Below are 23,517 nucleotides of genomic sequence, written 5' to 3'. Positions count from 1 at the left end.
TATATTTCCAAGTCAGGATGATGTGTGCTGGAAGTGGTGATCTTCCCATGCACCTGCTGCCCTTGTCCTTCTAGGTGGTAGAAGTCGCGGGTTTGGGAGGTGCTGGTGAAGAAGCTTTGGTGAGTTGCTGCAGTGCATCTTATAGATGGTACACACTGTAGGCACGGTGTGCCAGTGGTGGAGGGAATGAATGTTTAGGGTGGCGGATGTGGTGCCAATCAAGTGGGCTGCTTTGTCCTGGATGGTGTCGAACTTCTTCAGTATTGTTGAAGCTGCACTCATCCAGACACATAGAGAGTATTCCATCACACTCTTGACATGTGCCTTGTAGATGGTGGAAAGGCTTTGGGGAGTCAGGAGGTGTGACACTTGCTGCAGAATGAAGGAGCACTGATATATTTCCAATGAAGGATGGTGTGTGACTTGGAGGGGAACTTGGAGGTGGTGGTGTTCTGACATGCTCTTGTAGCCACAGTTCTTATGTGGCTGGTCCAGTTAAGATTCTGGTCAATTGTGATGCCCAGGATGTTGATAATAGGGGATTTGACGATGGTAATACCATTGAATGTCAAGGGGAGACTCAAATGTTACTTGCCACTTATCAACCCAAGCCTGAATGTTATCCATATCTTGCTGCATGTGGACACAGACTACTTCATTATCTGAGGAGTTGTGAATGGAACTGAACACTGTGCAATCATCAGCAAGCATCCTGACTTCTGACATTATGATGCTGGGCAGATCGTTAATGAAGCTGCTGAAGATGGTTGGGCCTAGGACACTGCCCTGAGGAATTCCTGCAACGATATCCGGGGATGAGATGATTGGACTCCAATAAGTCTCCTATCCCTCCAAGAGGCCTCCAATCTTCCACCTGAGGCCTCCAATTGCCTTCCTGGACACCCCACCACTCAATGCTCCAGCACCGATGCTTCCCTCTTCCCGATGCTCCGGCGTCGATGCTTCCCAACTCCCGATGCTCCAGTGCCGATGCTTCCCAACTCCCGATGCTCTGACGCCGATGCGAGGAAAAGGAGGTGGGGTAGCTCTGTTGATAAAGGAATCACTGCAATAGTGAGAAACAATATCGGCTCAAATGATCAGGATGTTGAAACAGTTTGGGTGGAGATAAGGAATAATAAGCGGAAAAAGTCACTGGTGGGCGTAATTTATAGGCCCCCTAACAGTAGAAACTCTATTGGTCAGAGTATAAACCAAAAAATAGTGGGGCTTGTAAAAAGGGAACAGCAATAATCATGGGTGATTTTAACCTCCATATTGATTGGACAAATCAAAATTAGTCAAGGTAGCCTTGAGGAAGAGTTCATCGAGTGCATAAAGGACCGGTTCCTTGACTAGTATGTAACAGAACCAACCAGGGGGCAGGCTATCTTAGATTTGATCCTGTGTAATGAGACAGGATTAATAAGCAATCTCCTAGTAAAGGATCCCCTTGGAATGAGTGACCATAGCATGATTGAATTTCAAATTCAGATGGAGGGCAAGAAATTTGAATCTCAAACCAGCGTACTAAGCTTAAATAAAGGAGATTACAAAGGTATGAGGGCAGAGTTGGCTAAAGTGGACTGGGAAAATAGATTAAAGTGTAGGACGGTTGATGAACAGTGGCGTATATTTAAGGAGATATTTCATAACTCTCAAGAAAAATATATTCCACTGAGGAGGAAAGGGTGTAAAAGAAAAGATAACCATCCGTGGCTAACTAAAGAAATAAAGGATGGTATCCAATTAAAAACAAGGGCATACAAAGTGGCCAAAACTACTGGGAGGACAGAAGATTGGGAAGCTTTTAAAAGCCAGCAAAGAATGACGAAAAAAATGCTTAAGAAAAGGAAGATAGACTATGAAAGTAAACTAGCATGAAATATAAAAACAAATAGCAAGGGTTTCTACCGGTATATAAAAAGGAAAAGAGTGGCTAAAGTAAATGTTGGTCCTTTCGAGGACGAGACCGGGGAATTAGTGATGGGGGAACATGGAGATGGCAGAAACTCTGACCAAATATTTTGCATCAGTCTTTACGGTAGAAGACACTAAACATATCCCAACAGTGGATAGTCAAAGAGCTATGAGGGGAGCAACTCAACACAATCACTAAGCAGGTGGTATTCAGTGAGATAATGGGACTAAAGGCGAATAAATCCCCTGGACCTGATGGCTTGCAGGAAAACACATTAAAGATTTATTCAGATCAAAGCAATGATGGAACTGGACTAAGAAATACATTCGGCGAACATGTAAAAAAAATGATTCAAAATGGACTACTCAATGTGATTCAAACATTCAGGTAAGAGAATACAATTTCCTTGTTGCAAAGTAGCTGAGCACAATCTCTGTCAGACGAATTAATTTTAAAATTAGCCAATAAAGACCATCAAAATGATTGATTTGAAACCACTTTTATTCAGCATGTTAACAAAAATGATTTGTAAAATTATTTTATGTTGCAATAGATAATTTTTCTTCGACCAATAATTAGATTGAATAAAAAATGCAGTATACAGTTACAGTTATTTGGAAGATAATCTGTCCCAAGTTACAAAACCTTGCAGCATAGTTAAACTTCAAGGTGTGAGCAAATAGTTCAGATTCAATCATAAGAACAAAAGAACATAAGAACATAAGAATTAGGAACAGGAGTAGAACATCTAGCACCTCGAGCCTGCTCCGCCATTCAACAAGATCATGGCTGATCTGGCCGTGGACTCAGCTCCACTTACCTGCCCGCTCCCCATAACTTAATTCCCTTATTGGTTAAAAATCTATCTATCTGTGACTTGAATACATTCAATGAGCTAGCCTCAACTGCTTCCTTGGGCAGAGAATTCCACAGATTCACAACCCTCTGGGAGAAGAAATTCCTTCTCAACTCTGTTTTAAATTGGCTCCCACGCATTTTGAGGCTGTGCCCCCTAGTTCTAGTCTCCCCGAATTGGAAACATCCTCTCTGCCTCTATCTTGTCTATCCCTTTCATTATTTTAAATGTTTCTATAAGATCACCCCTCATCCTTCTGAACTCCAACGAGTAAAGACCCAGTCTACTCAATCTATCATCATAAGGTAACCTCCTCATCTCCGGAATCAGCCTAGTGAATCATCTCTGTACCCCCTCCAAAGCTAGTATATCCTTCCTTAAGTAAGGTGACCAAAACTGCACGCAGTACTCCAGGTGCAGCCTCACCAATACCCTATACAGTTGCAGAAGGACCTCCCTGCTTTTGTACTCCATCCCTCTCGCAATGAAGGCCAACATTCCATTCGCCTTCCTGATTACCTGTTGCACCTGCAACTAACTTTTTGGGATTCATGCACAAGGACCCCCAGGTCCCTCTGCACCGCAGCATGTTGTAATTTCTCCCCATTCAAATAATATTCCCTTTTACTGTTTTTTTCCCAAGGTGGATGACCTCACACTTTCTGACATTATATTCCATCTGCCAAACCTTAGCCCATTCGCTTAACCTATCTAAATCTCTTTGCAACCTCTCTGTGTCCTCTACACAACCCGCTTTCCCACTAATCTTTGTGTCATCTGCAAATTTTGTTACACTACACTCTGTCCCCTCTTCCAGGTCATCTATGTATATTGTAAACAGTTGTAGTCCCAGCACCGATCCCTGTGGCACATCACTAACCACCGATTTCCAACCCGAAAAGTACCCATTTATCCCGACTCTCTGCTTTCTGTTAGCCAGCCAATTCTCGATCCATGCTAATACACTTCCACTGACTCTGCGTATCTTTATCTTCTGCAGTAACCTTTTGTGTGGCACCTTATCGAATGCCTTATGAAAATCTAAATACACCACATCCATCGGTACACCTCTATCCACCATACTCGTTATATCCTCAAAGAATTCCAGTAAATTAGTTAAACATGATTTCCCCTTCATGTATCCATGCTGTGTCTGCTTGATTGCACTATTCATATCGAGATGTCCTGCTATTTCTTCCTTAATGATAGTTTTAAGCATTTTCCCCACTACAGATGTTAAACTAACTGGCCTATAGTTACCTGCCTTTTGTCTGCCCCCTTTTTTAAACAGAGGCATTACATTAGCTGCTTTCCAATCCGCTGGTACCTCCCCAGAGTCCAGAGAATTTTGGTAGATTATAACGAATGCATCTGCTATAACTTTCGCCATCTCTTTTAATACCCTGGGATGCATTTCATCAGGACCAGGGGACTTGCCTACCTTGAGTCCCATTAGTCTGTCCAGCACTACCAGCACTCAAGGTCCTCCCTTCCCACATTCCTGTGACCAGCAATTTCTGGCATGGTTTCTGTGTCTTCCACTGTGAAGACCGAAGCAAAATAATTGTTTAAGGTCTCAGCCATTTCCACATTTTCCATTATTAAATCTCCTTTCTCATCTTCTAAGGGACCAACATTTACTTTCGTCACTCTTTTCCGTTTTATATATCTGTAAAAGCTTTTACTATCCGTTTTTATGTTTTGCGCAAGTTTATCTTCGTAATCTATCTTTCCTTTCTTTATTGCTTTCTTCGTCATTCTTTGCTGTCGTTTAAAATTTTCCCAATCTTCTATTTTGCCACTAACCTTGGCCACCTTATACGCATTGGTTTTTAATTTGATACTCTCCTTTATTTCCTGGGTTATCCATAGCTGGTTATCCCTTCTCTTACCGCCCTTCTTTTTCACTGGAATATATTTTTGTTGAGCACTATGAAATAGCTCCTTAAAATTCCTCCACTGTTCCTCAATTGTGCCAGCGTTTAGTCTGTGTTTCCAGTCTACTTTAGCCAACTCTGCCCTCATCCCACTGTAGTCCCCTTTGTTTAAGCAAAGTACGCTTGTTTGAGACACTACTTCCTCACCCTCAATCTGTATTACAAATTCAACCATACTGTGATCACTCATTCCGAGAGGATCTTTTACTAGGAGATCGTTTATTATTCCTGTCTCATTACACAGGACCAGATCTAAGATAGCTTGCTCCCTTGTAGGTTCTGTAACATACTGTTCTAAGAAACAATCCCGTATGCATTCTATGAATTCCTCCTCCAGGCTACCCTGTGCGATTTGATTTGACCAATCGATATGTAGGTTAAAATCCCCCATGATTACTGCCGTTCCTTTTTCACATGCCTCCATTATTCCCTTGATTATTGCCCACCCCACCATGAAGTTATTATTTGGGGGCCTATAAACTACGCCCAGCAGTGACTTTTTCCCCTTACTATCTCTAATCTCCACCCACAATGATTCAACATTTTTTTCATTCGAGCAAATGTCGTCTCTCACAACTGCCCTGATATCATCCTTTATTAACAGAGCTACCCCACCTCCTTTCCCTTCTTGTCTATCTTTCCGAATCGTTAGATACCCCTTTATGTTTAATTCCCAGTCTTGGCCACCCTGCAACCACGTTTCTGTAATGGCCACCAAATCATACCCATTTGTAATGATTTGTGCCGTCAACTCATTTACTTTATTTTGAATGCTGCGTGCGTTTAGGTAGAGTGTTTTAATACTAGTTTTTAAACCATGATTTTTAGTTTTGACCCCTCTTGCAGTCCCTTTACATTCAGTGACCCTTTTTGTTTTTTGCCTTGGGTTTCTCTGCCCTCCACTTTTACTCATCTCCTTTCTGTCTTTTGCTTTTGTCTCCTTTTTGTTTCCCTCTGTCTCCCTGCATTGGTTCCCATCCCCCTGCCATATTAGTTTAACTCCTCCCCAACAGCACTAGCAAACACTCCCCCTAGGACATTGGTTCTGGTCCTGCCTAGGTGCAGGCCGTCCGGTTTGTACTGGTCCCACCTCCCCCAGAACTGGTTCCAATGCCCCAGGAATTTGAATCCCTCCCTGCTGCACCACTGCTCAAGCCATGTATTCATCTGAGCTATCCTGCGATTCCTACTCTGACTAGCACGTGGCACTGGTAGCAATCCTGAGATTACTACTTTAGCTCCTTGCTCCTTAAATTCGTCTCGTAGGACCTCATCCCTTTTTTTTACCTATATCGTTGGTACCAATGTGCACCACGACAACTGGCTGTTCACCCTCCCTTTTCAGAATGTCCTGCACCCGCTCTGAGACATCCTTGACCCTTGCACCAGGGAGGCAACATACCATCCTGGAGTCTCGGTTGCGGCCGCAGAAACGCCTATCTATTCCCCTTACAATCGAATCCCCAATCACTATCGCTCTCCCACTCTTTTTCCTGCCATCCTGTGCAGCATGAACTTGGCTGCTGCTGCCCTCTCCTGATGAGTCATCCCCCTCAATAGTACTCAAAACGGTGTATCTGTTTTGCAGGGGATGACTGCACTACCTTCCTTGCACTGCTCTTCCTGCTGGTCTTCCATTCCCTAGCTGTGAATAAGCAAGTGAATCAATAAAGGTTACATGTACCTAAGGATATGATTCAAAAACATATTTGCATCTCCTGTTTGGAAATGTGTGCTTCCATGAATCACAGAGGGGACTTTGTGATTTGTATAACTTAGGTGAATTGGAAATGGCTTTGTCATTTGTCATTTGTGGGGTTGGTTTGGTTACAAAATGGAATGCATTCGGGACAGTATCCTCGAACAATACCTCATAGAACCAACCAGGGAACAGGCTTTTTAAAATCTTGTATTGTGTAATGAGACAGGGTTAATTAGCAATCTTATAGTGAAGGATCCTCTGGGGCAGAGTGATCATAATACAATAGATTTTCACGTTACGTTTGAGAGTGACTTGCCTCAGTCCAAAACTAGAGTATTGAACTTAAATAAAGCCAATTACATAGGTGTGAAGGGTGAGTTGGCTAAGGCGGATTGGAAAAATAAATTAAAAGGTATGGCACTAGATAAGAAGTGGCTAGCTTTTAAAGAGATATTTCATAATTCTCAACAAAAATACATTCCATTGAGAAACAAAAACTGCACAGGAAAAGTGATCCATCCGTGGCTAACTAAAGAAGTTAAGGAAAGCATTAGATTGAAAGAAGAAGCTTATAATGTTGCAAAGAATAGTAGTAAGCCTCAGGATAGGGCGAGTTTCAGAAATCAGCAAAGGATGACCAAAATATTGATTAAAAGGGAAAAAATAGATTATGAAAGAAAACTAGCAAGAAATATTAAAACAGCCTTTAAGAGCTTCTACAAAAGTGTAAAAAGGAAGAGTGTAGCAAAAGTAAACATAGAGGATGAGGCAGGAGAAATGATAAGTGATATTTCTAATCTAAAAAACCTCATTAATTAAATCAGTTAATTGCTGAGTAGTTGCTGGGTGTGTTTTGCTAGGTTTGCTAAGTTTTAGAGTTTATTTCTGCTCGATAGTTCCGAGTCTATTAACTAGATGGCAGGGCAACTCAGTCCTGTGCAGTGCACATCCTGTGGCTTGTGGGAACCCCTGGATACTTCACGCAGCCTGGACGACCACGTGTGCAAGAGGTGTCTCCAGCTGCAGCACCTCAAGCTCCACGTTTCGGAGCTTGAGCAGCGGCTGGAGTCACTGCGATGAATCCACCAGACTGAGAATTTTGTGAATAGCACGTTTCAGGAGGTGGTCACCCCACAGCTTAAGAGTGTGCAGGCAGAGAGGAAGTTTGTGATCACCAGGCAGATAGTGCAGGAGTCCCCTGAGTCCATCTCGCTCTCCAACCAGTATTCTGTTCTGAGCACTGGTGAGGGCGATGGTGCCTCTGGGGAGTGCAGCCAGAGCCATGTCCACGGCAGCACATAGGGGGAGGAAGAAGAATGGAAGAGCAATAGTGGTAGGGGATTCAACAGTCAGGGAAGCAGACAGGCGTTTCTGTGGCCGCAGACGTGACTCCAGGATGATATGTTGCCTCCCTAGTGCCAGGGTCAAGGATGTCACCGAGCGGCTGCAAGACATTCTGGGGGGAGAAGGACAGCCAGAGGTTGTAGTCCATATTGGTAGATAGAGGGATGAGTTCCTGCAGGCAGAGTTTAGGGAGCTGGGAGAGAGATTAAAAAGCGGACCTCAAAGGTAGTAATCTCCGGGTTACTGCTGGTGCCACGTGTTAGTGAATACAGAAATAGGAGGATAGAGAAGATGAATGTGTGGCTGATGAGATGGGGCAGGCGGGAGAGCTTTAGATTCTTGAGTCAAAGGGACCGTTCCTGGGGGAGGTGGGACCTGTACAAGCCGGACGAGTTGCACCTCAACAGAGCCGGGACCAGTATCCTCACGGGAGGTTTCACCAACGCTGTTGGGGAGGGTTTAATCTAGCAGGGGGATGGGAACTGGAGAATAGATTCAGTGGGGAGAGAAGCAAAGCTGGAATTGGGCAACAGAGAAGTAGATGTAGAAAGTGAATTTGGAAGACAGACAAAACAAGGGCTGGAAAATAGGTAGCAGGGGAGTTTGGTAATACTAAATGGTATATACTTCAATGCAAGGAATATAAGAAATAAGGCAGATGAGCTGGGAGCACAGATTGACACTTGGGAGTACAATATTATAGCTATTACTGAGACATGGCTGAATGGGCAGGTATGGCAGATCAACATTCCTGGTTACAGGATTTTCAGAGAGGGGTAAAAAAGGAAGGAGGGTCGCAGTATTGATTAAAGAAACAATTACAGCTGTGAGAAGAGAAGATATGTTAGAGGGGATCATCAAACAAAGCAATATGGGTTGAATTAAAAGGAGCGATCACACTACTTGAAGTGTACTGTATAGAACAAATATGTGGGCAAATTGCTGCAAAGTGCAAAAAACTATAGAGCTGTAATAGTGGAGGATTTCAACTACCCTAATATTAACTGGGAAAAAGGTAGTATGAATGGTACAGAGGGTGCGGAATTCCTAAAATGCATTCAGGAGAACTTCTTTAAACAGTTTTTAACAAGCCCAACAAGGGAGGGGACAGTTCTGGACTTGGTTTTGGGGAATGAAGAGGGACAGGTGGAAGGGGTATCAGTGGGAGAGCATTTTGGTGCTCGTGATGGGCCAAAATGGCTTCCTTTCATGCTGTAAATTTCTATGATTCTATGATTCTATCAAATTATTATGGGGAATAAGGAAATGGCAGAAACGTTAAACAAATATTTTGTATCTGTCTTCACAGTTGAAGATGCTAAAAACATTCCTAAAATGGTGGGAAACCAAGGGACTAATGAGGGCGAGGAACTTAATCTAATTCATATAAGTAGAGAAAAAGTACTAGAGAAACTAATGGGACTAAAAGCCGACAAATCCCCTGGACCTGACGGCTATCAGCCTAGAGTTCGAAAAGAGGTGGCTGCAGAAATGGTTGATGCATTGGTTTTAATCTTTCAAAACTCCCTAGATTCTTGAACGATCCCAGCGGATTTGAAGGTAGCAAATGTAACACCACTATTCAAGAAAGGAGGGAGAGAGAAAACAGGGAACTACAGATCACTTAGCCTGACATCAGTCATTGGGAAAATACTGGAATTCATTGTTAAGGAAGTGATACCAGGGCACTTAGAAAATCAAAACATGATTAGGCAGAGCCGACATGGTTTTATGAAAGGGAAATCGTGCCTGGCAAATTTATTAGAGTTTTTTGAGGATGTAACTAGCAGGGTAGATAAAAGGGAACCAGTGGATGCAGTACATTTGGATTTCCAAAAGGCATTCGATAAAGTACAACATAAAAGATTATTATACAAGATAAGGGATTAGAGGTAATGTATTAGTATGGATAGAGCATTGGCGAATGGACAGAAAACAGAGAGTAGGGATAAACAGATAAACAGGTCTTTATCAGGTTGACAGGCTGTAACTAGTAGGCTGTCACAACGATCAGTGCTGGGGCCTCAGCTATTTACAATCTATATTAATGACCTAGATGAAGGGACCGAGTGTAATGTAACCAAGTTTGCTGATGATACAAAGCTAGGTGGAACAGTAAGCTGTGAGGAGAACGCAAAGGGTTAGATTTTCCATTATGATCGCTTTCACCCAAAAAAGGCCGATATTTCCGACCTTAGCGTTTTTTTTATTTATCATGAACGCTGAAATATCGGCCATTTTAAAAAGCACTAGTTTCGCCTTTTTAATTTGGGCGATAGCCTTGGCGATGTGAAATGGGCCTTTAATGATGTATTCAGTCGTGCAAGGCTGGCGTCCATAGCAACTGGCGTTCTGCACATGCGCGTTTTTTCTTTCTTTAGCAAAGAAGTTTTCCTATGATTTGGGAGTTCAGGGGTCATCTGCGCATGCTCAGAAGAGTGAAAGGGAGAGAGAGAGAGAGAAGGAGAGAGAAACCAAGCAGTCAAATATCTTGAACGATGTCTAATGATATGAGTTTGCAGCAGGAGAAGCTGTCAGCGAGAAGGAGGGCGAAAGCCTTATCGGATGAGGCCCTCATAAATGAGGTGGAAAATAGGTGGGGACAATTAACCTGGGGTGGGCGTGGGACACCCGCCCCCTGGACCTAACAAAATATATGGGGCGATATTACTGCCATTATTTCTTCTGTGGCACATGATAGGCATGAGGCAGACCAGTGCCCCAAGATGTGGAACAGCTTGCTTGCTTCGGCAAGAGTAAGTATTAAATTATTATATTTTAAATTGTAATGATTCACTGATTTAATTAGAATGTAAATCTGCCGGATTGTAATTAAGCTGGGTAATCTTGGGCAGCTTCCCTGCTAAGATTTGGACTGGGGTCGGAACCTCCATCCTTTAAGTCTAATTTTGCTGCGATGCCTTACATTTAATCAACAGTATTAATTATTATTATTTAAAGGAATGACTGGCAACAGACAAACCGCCAACATTCGGCATTTCTACCACGTTAGTTTAGAAGGAGAATTTTTGTGTGCTGTGAGCAAGTCTGTGGCATAAGCTAATTGATTAGGTACTATTACGGAAACACAACAGATATTCTAATCCACAATTAGTCACCCCATATTCTATTCATCTATAACTTTAACTTTATATGCTAACACGGTTTGTATCCACAATGGATGCATGGTTCCTTTTGGGTTATGTTGGTGGATGGGGCACGACTGAGCACGGAGGGGTCTGGTCACTTTTGCCCAGACTGTGTGAGTCTCTCCAGCTGCTGTCAGTCACACAGTGACCCAGCCTGGACTGGGGAAGAGCTGCCCTGGCTCACAGTCTGCCCTGGAACACTTTGGGACTTTAGCTCCGGCCACACGGAGGTCTCCGAGCACAGCCCATGGACACAGTGCCCCCTCCCATTACATTCCTGTCATTGTCGAACTCACCAGCGATCCTGATTCTCCCCCCTGGGGGACCTCCATCGATTCAACAAAACTGCCTACACCCCTCAGGTGCCGAATGGCACGGCCCGTGGATGGGGCCTTTCCTGGCGATTGTACGTGAGATGTTTGGTGTCAAGTATCTAAGAATCATGCGGAGCAGAGTCAGACTAGAGGAGGGCCTGCTGAGCTCCACCCGCTCACGGACTTGGAGGGACATTCTGCAGCACTAGTGGGAAACCACAATCGTTCTGCCACCCGTGGTGGTGCAGAACCTGTTGTTGCACCATGTGAGTAATGTGTAAAGCAGTGGTAAACCAGTGGTAATTTTAAGTAATTTAATGGCATTTCATTATAATATATGAATGATGTAATGTTATGCATGCAGCTTCTGTACTCTCAGGTTAAACATATGTAACGTCTCTCATTCACATTTATTGCAGCAGTGTTGCTCCTCGTACATACGTCAGTAGCGCAAGCATTCTCATGTCTACCCTTCTCTTCTACTAACCTCAATTATGTTTTGCAGCTATCCCGACTCCCCGGGCACAAAATGAGGCCCCTGCACCAACCCCTTTGCCGCTGCAGGGGGTCATCACCATGGGTGAGGAACAAGAATCTGAAGAAGAGGAAGATGACTCAGAGTTTTCATCTGTGATACCTGCGGCCACATCATCGTCAACAGATGAAGTAGCAGGACCAAGCGGCTTGCAGCAGGCCACTCCAAGGCGTCCAGTGCCCACACCAACCCCGCGGAGGTTGAGTCGGCGAGGTAGGCATGCGCTGCGATGGGCAGATGTCAATGAGGACATGGTGTCACAGTCAAGGGCAAGCTTTGACATTGAAACATAGAAACATAGAAAATAGATGCAGGAGTAGGCCTTTCGGCCCTTCGAGCCTGCACCACCATTCAATATGATCATGGCTGATCGTGCAACTTCAGTACCCCATTCCTGCTTTCTCTCCATACACCTTGATCCCTTTAGCCGTAAGGGCCACATCTAACTCCCTTTTGACTATATCTAACGAATTAGCCTTAACAACTTTCTGTGGTAGATAATTCCACAGATTCACAATTCTCTGAGTGAAGAAGTTTCTCCTTATCTTGGTCCTAAATGGCTTACCCCTTATCCTTAGACCGTGTCCCCTGGTTCTGGACTTCCCCAACATCGGGAACATTCTTCCTGCATTTAAACTGTCCAATTCCGTCAGAATTTTATATGTTTCTATGAGATCCCCTCTCATTCTTCTAAATTCCAGTGACTATAAGTCGATCCAGTCTTTCTTCATATGTCAGTCCTGCCATCCCGGGAATCTGTCTGGTGAACCTTCGCTGCACTCCCTCAATAGCAAGAATGTCCTTCCTCAGATTAGGAGACCAAAACTGAACACAATATTCAAGGTGTGGCCTCAGCAAGGCCCTGTACAACTGCAGTAAGACCTCTATGCTCTTGTACTCAATTCCTCTCACTATGAAGGCCAACATGGCATTTGCCTTCTTCACCGCCTGCTGTACCTGCATGCCAACTTTCAATGACTGATGTACCATGGCACCCAGGTCTCGTTGCACCTCCCCTTTTCCTAATCTGTCACCATTCAGATAATATTCTGCCTCCCTGTTTTTGCCACCAAAGTGGATAACCTCACATTTATCTACATTATACTGCATCTGCCACACATTTGCCCACTCACCTAACCTGTCCAAGTCAACCTGCAACCTCTTAGCATCCTCCTCACAGCTCGCACTGAACCTTGCGGTACCTCACTAGTCACTGCCTGCCATTATGAAGAGGACCCGTTTATTCCTACTCTTTGCTTCCTGTCTGCCAACCAGTTCTCTATCCACGCTTTAATTTTGCATACTAATCTCTTGTGTGAGACCTTGTCAAAAGCCTTTTGAAAGTCCAAATACACCACATCCACTGGTTCTCCCTTGTCCACCCTACTAGTTACATCCTTAAAAAATTCTAGAAAACTTGTGAAGCATGATTTCCCTTTCATAAATCCATGCTGACTTGGACCGATCCTGTCACTGCTTTCCAAATGCGCTGCTATTACATCTTTAATAATTGATTCCAAAATTTTCCCACTACCGATGTCAGGCTAATTCCCTGTTTTCTCTCTCCCTCCTTTTTTAAAAAGTGGGGTTACATTAGCTACCCTCCAATCCAAACAAACTGATCCAGAGTCTATAGAATGTTGGAAAATGATCACCAATGCATCCACTATTTCTACAGCCACTTCCTTCAGTACTCTGAGATGCAGACTTTCAGGCCTTGGGGATTTATCAGCCTTCAATCCCATCAATTTCCCTAACACAATTTCCTAACTAATAAGGATTTCCTTCGGTTCCTCCTTCTCGCTAGACCCTCGATCCCCTAGTATTTCCAGAAGGTTATTTGTGTCTTCCTTAGCGAAGACAGAACCAAAGCATTAGTTCAATTGGTCTGCCATTTCTTTGTTCCCCATTATAAATGCATCTGATTCTGACTACACGGGACCTACCTTAATCTTCACTAAGCTTTTTCTCTTCACATATCTATAGAAGCTTTTGCAGTCAGTTTTTATGTTCCCTGCAAGCTTATTCTCATTGTCTATTTTCCCCCTCCTTATTAAACCCTTTGTCCTCCTCTGCTGAATTCTAAATTTCTCCCAGTCCTCAGGTTTGCTGCTTTTTCTGGCCAATTTATATGCCTCTTCCTTGGATTTAACACTATCCCTAATCTCCCTTGTTAGCCACGGTTGAGCCACCTTCCCCGTTTTATTTTTACGCCAGACAGGGATGTACAATTGTTGAAGTTCATCCATGTGAACTTTAAAATTCTGCTATTGCCTATCCACCGTCAACTCTTTAAGTATCATTCACCAATTCACATCTCATACCATCGAAGTTACCTTTCTTTAAGTCTCTGAATTAACTGTGTCACTTTCCATCTTAATGAAGAATTCTACCATATTATGGTCACTCTTCACCAAGGGGCCTCGCACAATAAGATTGCTAATTAATCCTCTCTCATTACACAACACCCAGTCTAGGATGGCCAGCTCTCTAGTTAGTTCCTCGACATATTGGTCTGGAAAACCATCTCTTATACACTCCAGGAAATCCTCCTCCACTGTATTGCTACCAGTTTGGTTAGCCCAATCTATATGTAGATTAAAGTCAACCATGATAACTGCTGTACCTTTATTGCACGCATCCCTAATTTCCTGTTTGTTGCCATCCCCACTACGACTGTTTGGTGGTCTGTACACAACTCCCACTAGCATTTTCTGCCCTTTGGTGTTCCGTAGCTCTACCCATACAGATTCCACATCATCCAAGTTAATGTCCTTCCTTACTATTGCATTAATTATCCTCTTTAACCAGCAACGCTACCCCACCTCCTTTTCCTTTCTGTCAATCCTTCCCGAATATTGAATATCCCTGGATGTTGAGTTCCCAGCCTTGGTCACCCTGGAGCCATGTCTCCGTAATCCCAATTACATCATATCCATTAACAGCTGTTTGCGCAGTTAATTCATCCACCTTATTAAGAATGTTCCTCGCATTGAGACACAGAGCCTTCAGGCTTGTTTTTTTAACACTCTTTGTCCTTTTAGAATTATGTTGTAATGTGGCCCTTTTTGATTTTTGCCTTTGATTTCTCTGCCCTCCACTTTTACTTATGTCCTTTCTACCTTTTGCTTCTGCCCCCATTTTACTTCCCTCTGTCTCGCTGCATAGATTCCCATCCCTCTGCCATATTAGTTTAAACCCTCCCCAATAGCACTAACAAACATTCCCCCTCGGACATTGGTTACGGTCCTGCCCAGGTGCAGACCATTCGGTTTGTACTGGTCCCACCTCCCCAGAACCGGTTCCAATGTCCCATGAATTTGAATCCCTTCCTCTTGCATCATTCCTCAAGCCACGTATTCATCTTAACTATCCTGCTATTTCTATCCTGACTAGTACGTGGCACTGGTAGCAATCGAGAGATTATTTGAGGTCCTACTTTTTAATTTAACTCCAGCTCCCTAAATTCAGCCTGTAGGACCTCATAGGTCGCGAGCTCCTCCAGGCACTTGGTGGGTTGACCTGCAACATTGCCACACTGTCCGCACGAATAACTGAGGGCAAGGAGCAAATAGCTGTGGCAATGGGGCGAACGACCAACTCTGTCGATGCCTTGCGGCTTGCGATAGTTTCGGGAGACGACACTGCACCTCAAGGTGCCGTCCGACCAAGCACCACGACAGATGCGAGACAGGAGGAAGAACTTCCTTCTGACTCCGAAGACGTTTCTTTGGAAACGTCTTACCCTCCAGCCACTGAGGTCATTCTACCGATGTCAAACCCCACCCATCCATCCCCCACAGCAGCAGGCCTTGAGGTGCTCTGCTGCAAGACGTCTTAGTCTCACTACTCGGGGAGTTAGTGGGAAATGGGGGGTAACTACAAGCGGGGGTCAAGTTGCAGGAGGGAAGCGTGGCGGCAGGTAGGGAGGAGAGGTGCTGTATATTGTTGTTATTAAAAAAAAAATTGTTGAATGTTTGCTGTTGGGGATGGTGGGAGGGTGTTGTTATATTGTGTTACAAATGTTGTTGACTGTTGGGGGTTGGGGGGGGGAGTGGTGTTATACATGTTTGTTAAAAATAAAAATTATGTCTTCAATTATTAAACATTTTTATTTAACGTTACAATTGTCGTGAAGTGTATTTTAATAACGTAATGTAAAACATCAATACAATGCTTGGTTTAATGGCCAGGCCAAGCAAGGATGAAACGTAATGCAACTGTAACTGTCACCAATGTAAGTTCATGCAAAGTGTTCATTTACAGGCTGCTGATGCAAGAGTTTTGCAGCTGCTTAACTATCACGGGGTGTTAACTATTTCCAGTGGTGCGGGGTGGGCATGGGTTCATCGCCAGGCTGATTGTCCTCTCCGAGGTGAAGGGTCCACAGCCAGCTAGGGAATGGAAAACCAGCAGGAAGAGCAGTGCAAGGAAGGTAGTGCAGGGGTCCCCTGCGGTCATCCCCCTGCAAAACAGATACACCGTTTTGAGTACTGTTGAGGGGGATGACTCATCAGGGGAGGGCAGCAGCAGCCAAGTTCATGGCACCGTGGCTGGCTCTGCTGCACAGGAGGGCAGGAAAAAGAGTGGGAGAGCGATAGTGATAGGGGATTCGATTGTAAGGGGAATAGATAGGCGTTTCTGCGGCCGCAACCAAGACTCCAGGATGTTATGTTGCCTCCCTGGTGCAAGGGTCAAGGATGCCTCAGAGCGGGTGCAGGACATTCTGAAAAGGAAGGGTGAACAGCCAGTTGTCGTGGTGCACATTGGTACCAATGATATAGGTAAAAAAAGGGATGAGGTCCTACGAGACGAATTTAAGGAGCTAGGAGCTAAATTAAAACGTAGGACCTCAAAAGTAATAATCTCAGGATTGCTACCAGTGCCACGTGCTAGTCAGAGTAGGAATCGCAGAATAGCTCAGATGAATACGTGGCTTGAGCAGTGGTGCAGCAGGGAGGGATTCAAATTCCTGGGGCATTGGAACCGGTTCTGGGGGAGGTGGGACCAGTACAAACCGGATGGTCTGCACTGAGGCAGGACCGGAACCAATGTCCTAGGGGGAGTGTTTGCTAGTGCTGTTGGGGAGGAGTTAAACTAATATAGCAGGGGGATGGGAACCAATGCAGGGAGACAGAGGGAAACAAAAAGGAGACAAAAGCAAAAGACAGAAAGGAGATGAGTAAAAGTGGAGGGCAGAGAAACCCAAGGCAAAAAACAAAAAGGGCCACTGAATGTAAAGGGGCTGCAGGAGGGGTCAAAACTAAAAATCATGGTTTAACAACTAGAATTAAAACACTCTACCTAAACGCACGCAGCATTTGAAATAAAGTAAATGAGTTGACGGCACAAATCATTACAAATGGGTATGATTTGGTGGCCATTGCAGAAACGTGGTTGCAGGGTGGCCAAGACTGGGAATTAAACATACAGGGGTATCTGACGATTCGGAAAGATAGACAAGAAGGGAAAGGAGGTGGGGTAGCTCTGTTAATAAAGGATGATATCAGGGCAGTTGTGAGAGACGATATTGGCACAAATGAACAAAATGTTGAATCATTGTGGGTGGAGATTAGAGATAGTAAGGGGAAAAAGTCACTGGTGGGCGTAGTTTATAGGCCCCCAAATAATAACTTCACGGTGGGGCGGGCAATAATCAAGGGAATAATGGAGGCATGTGAAAAAGGAATGGCAGTAATCATGGGGGATTTTAACCTACATATCGATTGGTCAAATCAAATCGCACAGGGTAGCCTGGAGGAGGAATTCATAGAATGCATACGGGATTGTTTCTTAGAACAGTATGTTACAGAACCTACAAGGGTGCAAGCTATCTTAGATCTGGTCCTGTGTAATGAGACAGGAATAATAAATGATCTCCTAGTAAAAGATCCTCTCGGAATGAGTGATCACAGTATGGTTGAATTTGTAATACAGATTGAGGCTGAGGAAGTAGTGTCTCAAACGAGCGTACTATGCTTAAACAAAGGGGACTACAGTGGGATGAGGGCAGAGTTGGCTAAAGTAGACTGGAAACACAGACTAAACACTGGCACAATTGAGGAACAGTGGAGGACTTTGAAGGAGCTCTTTCATAGTGCTCAACAAAAATATATTCCAGTGAAAAAGGAGGGCGGTAAGAGAAGGGATAACCAGCCGTGGATAACCAAGGAAATAAAGGAGAGTATCAAATTAAAAACCAATGCGTATAAGGTGGCCAAGGCTAGTGGGAAAATAGAAGATTGGGAACATTTTAAGCGACAGCAAAGAATGACTAAGAAAGCAATAAAGAAAGGAAAGATAGATTACGAAGGTAAACTTGCGCAAAAAATAAAAACGGATAGTAAAAGCTTTTACAGATATATAAAACGGAAAAGAGTGACTAAAGTAAATGTTGGTCCCTTAGAAGATGAGAAGGGGGATTTAATAATGGGAAATGTGGAAATGGCTGAGACCTTAAACAATTATTTTGCTTCGGTCTTCAGAGTGGAAGACACAGAAACCATGCCAGAAATTGCTGGTCACAGGAATGTGGGAAGGGAGGACCTTGAGACAATCACTATCATTGGGGGGTAGTGCTGGACAGGCTAATGGGACTCAAGGTCGACAAGTCCCCTGGTCCTGATGAAATGCATCCCAGGGTATTAAAAGAGATGGCGGAAGTTATAGCAGATGCATTCGTTATAATCTACCAAAATCCTCTGGACTCTGGGGAGGTACCAGCGGATTGGAAAGCAGCTAATGCAACGCCTCTGTTTAAAAAAGGGGGCAGACAAAAGGCAGGTAACTATAGGCCGGTTAGTTTAACATCTGTAGTGGGGAAAAATCCTGAAACTATCATTAAGGAAGAAATAGCGGGACATCTCGATAGGAATAGTGCAATCAAGCAGACGCAGCATGGATTCATGAAGGGGAGATCATGTTTAATTCATTTACTGGAATTCTTTGAGGATATAACGAGCATGGTGGATAGAGGTGTACCGATGGATGTGGTGTATTTAGATTTTCATAAGGCATTCGATAAGGTGCCACACAAAAGGTTACTGCAGAAGATAAAGGTACGCGGAGTCAGTGGAAGTGTATTAGCATGGATAGAGAATTGGCTGGCTGACAGAAAGCAGAGAGTCGGGATAAATGGGTCCTTTTTGGGTTAGAAATCGGTGGTTAGTGGTGTGCCACAGGGATCGGTGCTGGGACCACAACTGTTTACAATTTACATAGTTGACCTGGAAGAGGTAACCAGAGTGTAGTGTAACAAAATTTGCAGATGACACAAAGATTAGTGGGAAAGCAGGTTGTGTAGAGGACACAGAGAGGCTGCAAAGAGATTTAGATAGGTTAAGCGAATGGGCTAAGGTTTGGCAGATGGAATACAATGCCGGAAAGTGTGAGGTCATCCACCTTGGGGAAAAAAAACAGTAAAAGGGAATATTATTTGAATGGGGAGAAATTACAACATGCTGCGGTGCAGAGGGACCTGGGGGTCCTTGTGCATGAATCCCAAAAAGTTAGTTTGCAAGTGCAGCAGGTAATCAGGAAGGCGAATGGAATGTTGGCCTTCATTGCTAGAGGGATGGAGTACAAAAGCAGGGAGGTCCTTCTGCAACTGTACAGGGTATTGGTGAGGCCGCACCTGGAGTACTGCGTGCAGTTTTGGTCACCTTACTTAAGGAAGGATATACTGGCTTTGGAGGGGGTACAGAGACGATTCACTAGGCTGATTCCGGAGATGAGGGGGTTACCTTATGATGATAGATTGAGTAGACTGGGTCTTTACTCGTTGGAGTTCAGAAGGATGAGGGGTGATCTTATAGAAATATTTAAAATAATGAAAGGGATAGACAAGATAGAGGCAGAGAGGTAGTTTCCACTGGTCGGGGAGACTAGAACTAGGGGGCACAGCCTCAAAATACGGGGGAGTCAATTTAAAACTGAGTTGAGAAGGAATTTCTTCTCCCAGAGTGTTGTGAATCTGTGGAATTCTCTGCCCAAGGAAGCAGTTGAGACAAGCTCATTGAATGTATTCAAGTCACAAATAGATAGATTTTTAACCAATAAGGGAATTAAGGGTTATGGGGAGCGGGCGGGTAAGTGGAGCTGAGTCCACGGCCAGATCAGCCATGTTCTTCTTGAATGGCGGAGCAGGCTCGAGGGGCTAGATGGCCTACTCCTGTTCCTAATTCTTATGTTCTTTTGAGGTCCTCGTTCTCCTACTTGTCTTCCTCCTCTTCCGCCTCCCCGCTCTCCTGAGGTGGACCGGCGGTCCCATCTGGCAATTGTTATCCTCTCCTGATAGCTAGGTTATGCAACATGCAGCACACCACAGTGAACTCAGTGACCTGCTCAGGGTGGTATTGTCGGTTCCCTCCTGAGTGGTCCAGGCGTCTGAAGCACTGCTTAAGCACTCCAATTATCTTTTCGACAATATTACCTATAGCTATATGGCTTTCATTGTCGCGCTTCTTGGCTTCCATCTGGGTATTACGCAGGGGTTCCTGAGCCGGCTGGCAAGGCAATATCCTTTATCCCCCAGCAACCATCTGTGACCTTGTGGCTGATTGTTAAACAGGTCAGAGACAGTGCTCTCACGCAAGATGTGCACATCATGAATGCTCCCTGGAAAATTTGCATTTACTGCCAAGATTATTGGCTTGTGGTCAACAATGAGCTGCACATTCAGGGAGTGGAATCCCTTTCAGTTCCGAAATACCTCTGCATCCTGTAAAGGTGCTCACAGAGCAATGCGCGTACAATCTATTGCTCCCTGCACCTTGGGGAAGTTTGCTATTCGCAAGAAACCCAAAGCCCTCAGTCTGTGCCTCCCTGGTCATAGGGAAACTTATAAAGTCCATCCAACATGCGTAAAGGGCATCAGTACCTGTTGCATGCAGCAATGTGTGGCGTGCTGAGAGATACCGCAAATGTCGCCAGCTGAGGCCTGAAAGAGCCCGATTCATAGAAGGAAAGTGCCACAGTAACTTCAACCTCAACGGGCAGTGCAGTCCTGCTGGTGCTGGTAGGCTGCAGATCTCCCTTAATTAGCTGGCATATCTCACTGATGACCTCCTTTCTAACGCACGTGTTATCGGTCAAGTCCAGGTATGATCGCTTATCTCTAAATGCATTGGGTGTAATGTCGCCTTCTCCTCAGCAATCTGCCACCTCTTTGATTGGGCACATAACGCCCTTCAATATACCTTTTCCTATCTCTATTCTGCAGCATGTGATTAGTGATCAATACTGGTTGCGAAATTACAGGCCCCATCACTATAAATGCCCTTAATTTGTCCTCAACAAATACAAATGTGATGAGATGATTGGCAAGAGTCAAAAAGGCCCTTTAAATCACTCACAAATTGATTCTCCTGACAAGCATTTCAAGCAGCCTTTTACTACCGGTCCTCCGAGTTAGAAAATGGTGTCCGTAGTGTCGAGTAGTGTCGAGTTAAGGTCAGGTGATTGCAGCTTTTTTTCAGCGTCTTTTTGGGCCAGCGATCATTTGGGCGAATTGTGGGCGAAATGTCAAAAGTAGCGCTCGGTGATAATCTGGGACATAATCGGGCGCAAGTTTCCATTATAAACACTATTCTCGGCCTTGGACAAGGATGACGTCATCATTTTTAAAAAATAGGCTGGGCGATGCAGCTCATTCATGCATGCTGAAAGTTGCGTCGGCGATAAATGGGCTAAAATCGGGCGCTAGTTTCCACTTTTCAGCAAATATGGGCGATAACCCACATCTCAGCGCTTATATGGGTGCTAAATGGGCGATAAATGGGCGATGATGTACCGAAAGTCTAGCCGAAAGCGTCTGCAAAGGGATAAAGATAGATTAAATGAGTGGGCAGATAGAGTATAATGTGGGGAAGTGTGAGGTTATTCACTATGGCAGGAAGAATAAAAAAACAATATTTTTTAAATGATGAGAAACTTTTCAATGTTGCTGTTCAGAGAGATTTTGGTGTCTTTGTACAAGAAACACAGGAAGCTAGCATACAGGTACAGCAAGCAATAAGGAAGGCAAATGGCATGTTGTCTTTTATTACAAGGGGGTTGGAGTATAAGAGTAAGGAAATCTTGCTGCAATTGTACAAGGCCTTGGTGAGACCACACCTGGAATGCTCTGCATCGTTTTGGTCTCCTTATCTAAGGAAGGATATACTTGCCTTGGAGGTGTTGCAATGAAGATTCACTCGATTGATTCCTGATATGAGAGAGCTGTCTTATGATGAGAGATTATGTAGAATCGGCCTACACTCTCTGGAGTTTAGAAGAATGAGAGGTGATCTCATCGAAACATACAAGATTTGAAGGGGATTGACACGGTAGATTCTGACAGGTTGCTTTCCCTGGCTGGAGAGTCTAGAACTAGGGGACACAGTCTCAGGATAAGAGGTAGGCCACTATAGACAGAGATGAGGAGGAATTTCTTCATAGAATCATAGAAATTTACAGCACAGAAGGAGGACATTTCAGTCCATCGTGTCCACACTGGCCGACCAAGATTATCCAGCCTAATTTCACTTTTCAGCTCTTGGTCCAAAACCCTGCAGGCTACGGAACTTCAAGTGCACATCCAAGTATTTTTTAAATGTGGTGAGGGTTTCTGCCTCTATCACCCTTTCAGGTAGTGAGTTCCAGACCCCCACTGCCCTCTGGGTGAAGACATTTCCCCTCATAATCTCCTCTAAACCTTCCCCCTAATTACTTTAAATCTATGTCCCCTGGTTGTTGACCCCTCTGCCAAGGGAAACAGGTCCTTCCTATCCATTCTATCCAGGCCCCTCATAATTTTATACACCTCAATCAGGTCTCCCCTCAGCCTCCTCTGTTCCAAAGAAAACAGACCCAGCATCTCCAATCTTTCCTCAAAGCCAAAATTCTCCAGTCCAGACAACATTCTTGTAAATCTCCTCTGCACCCTTTCCAGTGCAATCACATCTTTCCTGGGGCAATTTCGGGCCCTTTGAGCTTAGGCAGATTAAGGGATATGGGGGCCGAAATTGCCCTCCACCTGAAACGAGGCAGTCGTACCACCGTTGGCCGGCCATTACCACCGATATGATTGCTGTGGTAATAAGATCGAAATTGCCCTTTTTTTTTCATAAACGGAGCGGAATCTTAATTCCTGGTGGTAATGGCCGTTGTCAGTGATGTGGTGTTTGCACTGAGAAATTCCCCTCATCCACTTGATGCAAACCATCATGCTAACGATGCAGCAGCTCCCTGGCCTTCTTAAAGGGCAGGTTTTGCAGCTGTTTTCTCAATTCACCTTGACCTTTCTTTGCACAGGATGGCCGCTGCCCTGGAAGCTCAGAATGCTCTCATGCACTGGCTTCCAGAGTGTGGCTGCCATCATACAATGTCAGCTGGAGGCTAAGTGACTGCTGCCATTGTGGCTGGGTCCCCCGGGAGCCTAACAGAGCCACCACAACCCGCCGACCTGTGCTCCAGTAGCTTGGTGGAGGAGGTGGTGTGCTAGCCTGGGGAAGTGGTGCTGGCTCCTCGGAGCAGGAGACTGATGTTGCCTCTCTGGTTCATAGCAGCCCTGAGCCAAGAGCTGTCACTGCGCAATTGCTGTCAACCATGCCCCAGCCACTTCCGATTGAAGGTGCACAAGAGGATGCAGCCCAGTCTTCAGCCGGCCCTTCCAGGGACACAGCTGGTTGAGGGCGTCCGAGAAGGACATCTGCAGCTTCCTCTACCCACAACAGCCACCTTCCCAAACCATGAGGCAGTCACAGGGGAGACCCTGCGGC

This window comes from Pristiophorus japonicus, chromosome 1 (assembly GCF_044704955.1).
Source record: "Pristiophorus japonicus isolate sPriJap1 chromosome 1, sPriJap1.hap1, whole genome shotgun sequence".
In the NCBI taxonomy this organism is placed as follows: Eukaryota; Metazoa; Chordata; class Chondrichthyes; family Pristiophoridae; genus Pristiophorus; species Pristiophorus japonicus.
Note: the sequence above shows the minus strand (reverse complement) of the source record.